The sequence below is a fragment of the Musca autumnalis genome, unplaced genomic scaffold (assembly GCF_047663935.1).
Source record: "Musca autumnalis isolate F117 unplaced genomic scaffold, ASM4766393v1 scaffold_1, whole genome shotgun sequence".
Classification (NCBI taxonomy): domain Eukaryota; kingdom Metazoa; phylum Arthropoda; class Insecta; order Diptera; family Muscidae; genus Musca; species Musca autumnalis.
The window spans coordinates 86,364,998-86,373,456 of NW_027411644.1; the positions used below are offsets into that span (position 1 = coordinate 86,364,998).

The following is an 8,459-nucleotide window of genomic DNA, read 5'->3' on the forward strand; positions in this document are numbered from 1 at the left end:
TGTTGGAATACAGCAAGACTAACTACATTAGATGATAACGCCACGTTACGTCAAGGTAGGAACTATAATTTGAATAAAGTTCTGTCCAGTCGCCATCTATTGGACAGTACCAACGGTATCATTCTCTCCACCGTTCCAAGGTTCAGCACCAACCAAAATTTGCCTTTATATTTTCCCAAGACAACAATCTACGGTCATCCGGCGAATTGACCGTAACGTAAAACACCAGTGTAATTGTTGGGCGAATGAAAATTGTGGCCCTAAAAACCAATAGAGATTTTAAATCAGCAAATGAATAGATTTTGATGCCGGAAAAGTCTATTAGAGGCAAACACAGTCTGTCACGTAAAGTGTGACATAATGCTGAATAACTAAACTCCAATTTTTGAAAATTTTGATTTTTTTTAAAGCGACAATTATAAACGTATATTTTAAATTTGATTTTAGTAACTATCTAGATTTATTCAAAAATCCCATTATTATATTTATTATTATTATTAGTATTAATTTTATTGTTATCTGTATTTTGTAGCTATCTGTTACCTTCTGCAAGGTTTTTTTTTGTTAGCTTTCTCCAAGTGACATAGTTCGCAGTTTAATTAGAATTATCCCCCTAAGAAATTTTCCAGACAAAAGAGCTCTTTTTAGTGGATTTTAGGGTGGGTTGATGTTTTAATAATTGTTTTATGTTAGTACAGCGCTAATTTGCTGTCGACATTGGGGAAAGTGAAGCCGAATATTTTGGCAGTCTAATTCGACAAAAAAGAAGGAAACAAATAGGTGTCATTAAAATTGTGTTTGGTCTGAAGACCGTTCGTTTAACGTTTGTGTTTAGTTTTTTTTTGGCAAATAGCCGTTACAATTTAAAATTCCTAATAGGATTTCAAAAACATTCATTACGACATATTTTATGTAATTTGTCATTTTTATTTTATTTATTGTTTATTAGGTGTAACTTAACCATTTTTATATAATTATTAAGGAAAACGTTTGTAATAGGATTAATTTGTTTTAGAAACCTAAGAATAAAAAAAAAAGTATGACTTGATTATAAACCTGTAAAGAAATGACGATGTGTTAGATATTATTTGGATGACTGTGTGACGAGGTAAGTGATGTGATGTGGGCGGTGTGTGGGGTCACTAGGTGTCAAGAAAGGGAATGAGTGACCTTTGGTTGGGTGGGCAGTTTATGGGCCAGCAGGTTGTGGGTGGAATTGGTAGTGATGTGTTTTGCATTATAGTATGTGTATAATAGTGCATTGTTTTTATCGTTGCGTGTTGGGTATCGGGACATAAGGGTTGGGACCACACCCAAGAGAAGCGGATGAGCTAGATGGTGGCCATTGGACTAGTCCCCTAAGTGCACCACGTAACAATATGGCGCCCAATAATAAATGAATTTAAGGATAGTGTAGGTCAACTAGACACTATATAATAGACCAATAGGAAAATATTCAATAGCCCAACATCTCTGACGGAAGTTTTAGTCTACCGAATGTTTGCTCCATATCCATTCTGGACTAGTGCCAGAATGTTGTATGGAGGATATGTTCTGGGACACTAGGGCGAACGTCTAGTGATGACTAATACCACCCAGAATATGATTTGGCCTACAGTATAAGGCAATACACAAGGTAGATGCAAGTTATGTTCTGGATTGATTGTGTAAAATATGTCGTTTAAAAAGAATTGTAGTTGATCCATGTTCAATGAATTGATATCCACCCTAGTACATAACTAGGTGGTCGTTGTATCTAAAGGTTGAACAGAAAGGATATTAAGCTATACCATATCCTGTCACTGACAATTCGTTTTTTTGTGTTTGTTTTAGTTATCCGTCCTCCACATCACTACCAATAGCAACTTTGTGATAGGCCGTAAATGTACCGCACACATCACATCCTCGTCCTGAAGTCATCTTTGAAAGACTATAGATATTTATAAAGATAATTAGAAAAATAGAAATAAGAGAAACCCAATTTAACAAATATATATATATACACATCAGGAATCCGAGATATTTTAAGTGATTCAACATAACGATACTGGATAAAGACAGGGTGATCCTTGGGCATGAGCAGGGAAACTAGGTCAACTAGTAAATTAAAGCGGGAAAGACCTGAAAATTTTGATATTAACAGTTCGGTTATTATAGAAAACAAAAAGAAGAAAAATAATACTAACCCCGAAATGGCTGAAGGTAATACAAACTCACAGGCACAGATAAGGGATTTATCCCAGACCATCAATGCCAGTTCTCCGGCTACTAACGTAGTAGGTCAAGCTTTTATGCAGGGGCAACCATCAGGCACTCCACAAGCTAGTAGATCGGCAGGCGCTCCACAAACAAAGACTCCGGTAGGTTCGTCAGTTAGTGGTAATCAGCAACTAGAAAACAAGATCCATAATCTGAAAGTAGAAATGGAAGATATGAAGAGATCCTTAATGAATATAACTAAGGTATTGCAAGACGTTGCTAAAACAGTTTCTAGGCCAAGTGAGTCAACCGAGAGGCCACCAATGTCGGCAGGGCGTTCGGCTGAATCACAGCCTATTACCCGAACTACCAATACTGTATCACAAGGCCAAGATGGGCCACAGACGTCAGCGGTAAATAATGCCTCTACTGGTGCTGAGCCAAATGGACAAAATCCCTATAACTCTCGTGCGGACCAAATTGTTCCACATGTCCCAACTAACAATAGTAACTCAGCTCGTTTTGATCCCAGGAGCACTATTAGAATTAATAAGTTAGGACTACAGTTTGACGGTAATCCGTCAGGGTTGGGAGTTGAAGAATTCGTCTATCGTCTTGAGTACTTTCAATGGCAATATGGAATACCCTGGCCTGAAATTATAAGGGATTTTCCACTCCTTCTCTCAGGTAGAGCCGAGTCCTGGTACTGGCTTTTCCAAAAAACTAATAAATTTCATAACTGGGAAGACTTAAAGCATAGCTTATTAAGCCAGTACCAGTCATCGAAATCGAATATGGAAATAATCACAGAGTTGGTCCAAAGAAAACAACAACCCAATGAACCAATAGATAACTATTTTCAGGCAATGGGGCAAATAAGAGCTAGGTTGGTCCAACCGATAAGAGAAATCGAGATGATTAAGATTTTGAAAAAGAATATTAGGGAAAATATAGGCCGGATAGTATATCCAATTGCAGTGTCATCTGTGGAAGAACTGAGAATCGAATGTAACGAAGGGGAAAGGCATTTTCTAAGGCGCGATAATAGACCGTTTGTACCCCCTACTCGACCCGTGAGACACGTGAATGAGATAGAAGAAGAAATCAATTATCAATATGAGAGGCCCCGTGAGGAGGAGCCTGATGAAATCGCAGCTGTTCAGATCGAAAGGCAATACAGTGTAAATTCGGTTTGCTGGAACTGTAAAAAGACAGGGCATACCTTTAGGAACTGCGATGCAGCTACCAGGTCTCTGTTCTGCTATAGATGTGGAAATCCGGGAACCAAGAGTCCGACATGTAGCGTTTGCCAGGAAAACCGCAACAGGGGCGCGGACAAACAAGGGGGGCCGCGTCCATCAGAAAACCCCTGAAGATAATTCGGAACATCCAAAGTCCTGCAGATAAAGAGAAAAGTAGGCAATTAGATATAAAATCAAACATGATAGAACAACAATTTAAACCTGAAATGAGGCACTATTTACCCGTAGAAGTAAGGGAGAAGAACTATGAGGAAGTTAGAAAGAGAATAATGGGAAATAGTGAAGAACTAAGTAAAAACTATCAGAAAATACTAAAAGTGCGACAAAAATTTAAAAACAAAAAGAGGGAAAATAAATTGGTGGTAGAATCTCTAAGAAAATTTAGCAATATTAATGACCCCCGAATATTCACAGAAGTGGAAATACAAGGCCTTAAGATGGAGGGCCTTTTAGATACAGGCGCTTCTATTAGCATATTAGGGAAGGGATGTAGAGAGATTTTGGAGCCGCTTAATGTAACCCTTAGACCCATATATTCAAATGTTAAGACTGCGTCTGGACAGAATCACCGAATTATCGGAAAAGTTACGCTAGATGTTAAATACAAAGAGTTAATAAAACGGTTAGATTTCTACCTCTGCCCAGATTTAGATCAACATTTGTATTTAGGCATTGACTTCTGGAAGCTTTTTGGTTTACTGCCACGAGAATTAGAAGTCAATGAGTTGGACATAGAAAATATACAAAAGGACATGTTGAATAATGGCGCTTATAAATTAAACCCGCATGAATTGTCACCCCAACAACAACAACAATTAGACGATGCCATCCGCCACTTTGATACTTTTGAGGAAAAGGGGTTGGGGAAAACAAATTTAGAGAAGCATACAATTAGATTAGTTGAAGGCGCAGAACCCGTTAAGGACCGCCACTACCCGTTGTCCCCAGCGGTACAAGCTATTGTCTACGAGGAGATAGACAATATGCTCCGACTCCAAGTGATAGAAGAAAGTGAAAGTCCTTGGAGCAACAGGACAACGGTAGTTCGCAAACCGGGAAAGAACAGGTTCTGCCTGGATGCTAGGAAACTAAATAAATTAACAGTCAAAGATGCCTATCCACTTCAGAATATTGACGGTATTCTAAGTAGGATAGATGAAACTCACTTCATCAGTAGCGTCGATTTAAAATATGCCTTTTGGCAAATCGAGCTCGATGAAGAAAGCAAAGCCTGCACTGCGTTCACAGTTCCTGGAAGGCCATTATACCAATTTAGGGTAATGCCTTTCGGGCTGTGCAACGCAGCGCAGCGCTTGTGTCGACTAATGGATAAAGTCATCCCCCAACAGTTAAAAGATAATGTTTTTATATATCTAGATGACTTATTAATAATATCCAGTGAGTTTCAAGAACACCTGCGACTACTTAAAGAAGTGGCGATGTGTTTAAAGAAGGCCAATTTGACTATTGGAAGAAAAAAGTCCCAATTTTGTTTTAGGGAATTAAAATATTTAGGTTTCGTGATCGGTGAAGGTCAATTGAAAACGGACCCAGACAAAATTAAAGCAATAAGAAACATCAGAGTACCTCGAAGTCCCCGGGAAGTCCGAAGCTTTCTTGGAACGGCCGGATGGTATCGCCGTTTCATAAAAGACTTCGCGACGATATCTGCCCCGCTAACAGACACGTTAAAAAAGACCAGGAAATTTGAAATTGGTGAAGCCGCAGTAAATGCTTTTGAAAAATTGAAAAAGGCCCTGACTTCAGCCCCTGTATTACGGCACCCTGACTTCTCGAAGCGATTCTACATACAATGCGACGCTTCTGATTATGGTATAGGGGCCGTACTATATCAGCTGAATGAGAAACAAGAGGAACACCCGATAGCATTTTTTTCTCAAAAACTTAACTCGTGTCAACGCAACTATAGCGTGACCGAGAAAGAGTGCTTGGCGGCGGTGTTGGCAATTAAAAAATTCAGACCTTACATTGAAATGATGCCTTTCACCGTAATCACCGATCATGCCTCCTTAAAGTGGTTGATGTCCCTGAGAGACTTAAGTGGGAGATTAGCAAGATGGTCTCTTAAGTTACAGGGGTACGATTTTGATATTCAACACCGAAAGGGCCCCGACAATGTCGTAGCCGATATGCTATCGAGGGCCCCAATTGACCACTCAATCGATGAAGTTAGCATAAACGAATTTCTTGATTTTGAAACCAAGGAATTCGAGAGCGATGAATACTTAGAATTAATAAAAACTTTCAACGAAAATAAAGAGAGATTGCCAGATCTGAAAATTCAGAATGGGATGATTTTTAAAAAGACTCTGCCCGATCATGCTATGAATGAAGAATTCAAATGGAAATTGTGGGTACCGGTTGGCATCACTTATCAAGTTATTGAAAAAGCCCATATAACACCAACAGCATGTCATGGGGGTATTCACAAAACTTTAGAGCGCATTAAAAGATTCTTTTATTGGCCAAATATGACTGTACAAGTAAAAGAATATATAAAGAAATGTCAAAAATGCCAGGAATCAAAAAGTTGTAATCAAAATATGATGCCTCAGATAGGGAAAGAAGTCATAACCGAGCGACCCTTTCAAAAGCTGTATATCGATTTTCTGGGGAAATACCCCAGGTCGAAAAAGGGAAATGCTTACATATTTATTGTTGTTGATCATTTCTCTAAGTTTATATTTTTGAAAGCTATGAAGGAGGCAACTGCGGCCAACGTTATCACTTTTCTTGTAGGAGAAATCTTCCACAAATTCGGAGTACCCGAGATTATCCACAGTGATAACGGGGCCCAGTTTGTATCCAAATCCTTCCAAAATATGATCGACACCTATAAAATTAGGCACATGAAAACGGCAGTATATTCCCCGCAATCAAACGCCTCCGAGCGGGTGAACCAATCGGTAATCACGGCCATAAGGACATATTTGGAGGAAGACCAGCGAGACTGGGACCTTTACTTGACTGAAATTGAATGCGCTCTAAGAAATTCTGTGCACTCTGCAACTGGAGTTACACCGTTTTTCGCGTTATTCGGATGTCATATGTTTACCAGTGGCCAGGATTATCATCTAGCCAGAAAACTTTTGTCTATGACAGACCACGAGGTAACCGAATTGCAGAGACCAGAAAAATTAGAGCTATTGAGAAAGCAAATAAAGGAAAATTTACATAAGGCGTACGAAAAAAGTTCCGAAAGGTACAATAAAAGATCTCGTGTGGTCAAATTCCGTCCTGGACAGGAAGTATATCGTAGAAATGTTGTACAGTCGGACTTTTCAAAGAATATCAATTCGAAATTCTGTAAGAAATTTTTGAAATGTCGCATTGTAAAGCCCGTCGGGGATAATATGTACGAGCTCGAGAATCTGCAAGGTACCCCAATTGGTATTTATCACGTGAAAGATATTAAAATCTAAGTGCAATATAAACCTGTGATACAATTAGGATTAAACATATATGTCTTGTGTTGTCCCGATAGTATCTAAGTTTATAGTGCAATATAGTAGTTAATATATGTGATAATCCAAAAACCTGCAAAAGTTTCTGTCCGTAAATGTCCCAATTATACACCACACGAATTATACACTTCCTTTCTGTTAGTAAATGTCCCCTTTTTATACTTCTATAGTAATTATACCTACCACGATTATACACTTTATTATATCCCTACCCAACTATACAACTATATCCCTAACTATGATTTCCCTTACTATCCCCAGAGTATATAATTATAAGCAGATAATAAGTTGACACTTACGTCAAGTCCTAAATATGATGATTCCGACCTTTATTGGCACTAGATCATGCCCCCACAATCCAATATTTTAGACATATTTAAGGCGTTGCCCCTATAAAAAAAAATAAGTTAACACAAAGTAAATACTCTTTTCCAACAGCAGATAGTCGGCATACTTCCCTAATATATATGCCCGGCTTGTCTCAGGGTGTGAGAGTTCCCCACGTTGGGTTTCCAATCACACAGTTCCCATTACGAAGTAGAACCCCCGCACACCATCACTTCCAGCGTGCCTTGTTAGTGCTGGAGTTTTGTTGCGGGGCCTAGGCATACCAAAGTCCGCCACTGCAAAAAAAAAATTTTGCGTGGGGGTACCTTAAGGGGAGACCATTTTTGCCATTTGTGGGAGTCTCTAAACCACACTAAAAACATATAACTCCCAATTTGTGGATGTTGGAGCGTCGGGGGATAAAACTTGAACCACTCGGGAGCACTCCTTTCGGGTAACTACACATCTGCGTGGGTAGTTAGCCATGCTCGTCGGTTGGTGGTGGCCAAGTTGTTAAAGGGGTGGCAGATTATGTTGTTTGTTTTTTTTATTTGTGGCCACATTCATAAGGTGGCAAATATGCGAATCTACATGCCTCATTGGTGTGGAGACATGCAAATATATGTTTTGCTTTGCCACTGATATAAATTGTGTTGTTGCTTCTTGCCTGGGTATGCTAAGCCAGGACTTTGTCAACATTTCCTCGTGTATTGGAATGCACAAGTTCATTACTCCATCAGGGCACGAATATGCTTTTCTAATGAATAGTATATTGGTCCACTGAGAGTTTGGGTGGGCTTGTGCAGACCAGTACCAGAGAAATGCCTGAAACGAGAAAAAAGTAAAAATATTCATTAAAAATGTAAAATTAATGTGGAACGATACAATACAAACCAATCTCTCCAGTAAATGTCAGCTGATGAAGTGTCAAGTGGTTGCATTCACTTGTGGGTAATAGCCCAAGAGTAATGTGTTGCCAACCCAGTAGTTTAGTGGGGAACAGTATTATCGGCACAGTGGCCTGTTTCTCTTAAATGTTAATGTGGGAACAGAGTCCTCTGTTAAGGTGGGAGAAATCCCGAAGGTTCGCGAAGAGGTTTTTAAGAAAGGGACAATTTAATTAATATTAAAGAAGGATAGACAGATGGTACCCGACAAAATGTCTACCAATGGAAGTTTGCTTCTG

General features: G+C 39.1%; 1 long non-coding RNA gene across 1 annotated transcript; it reads right to left on the bottom strand.

The window, feature by feature from the left end:
* Positions 1–906: 906 nt before the first annotated feature.
* LOC141390662 (uncharacterized) lies at positions 907–8,168 on the bottom strand. The gene is made up of 4 exons (XR_012409435.1): positions 7,246–8,168; positions 3,422–3,596; positions 2,187–2,411; positions 907–2,121 (listed from the first exon to the last, which is right to left on the bottom strand). It is a non-coding gene; the product is annotated as an uncharacterized lncRNA (long non-coding RNA).
* Positions 8,169–8,459: the final 291 nt, after the last annotated feature.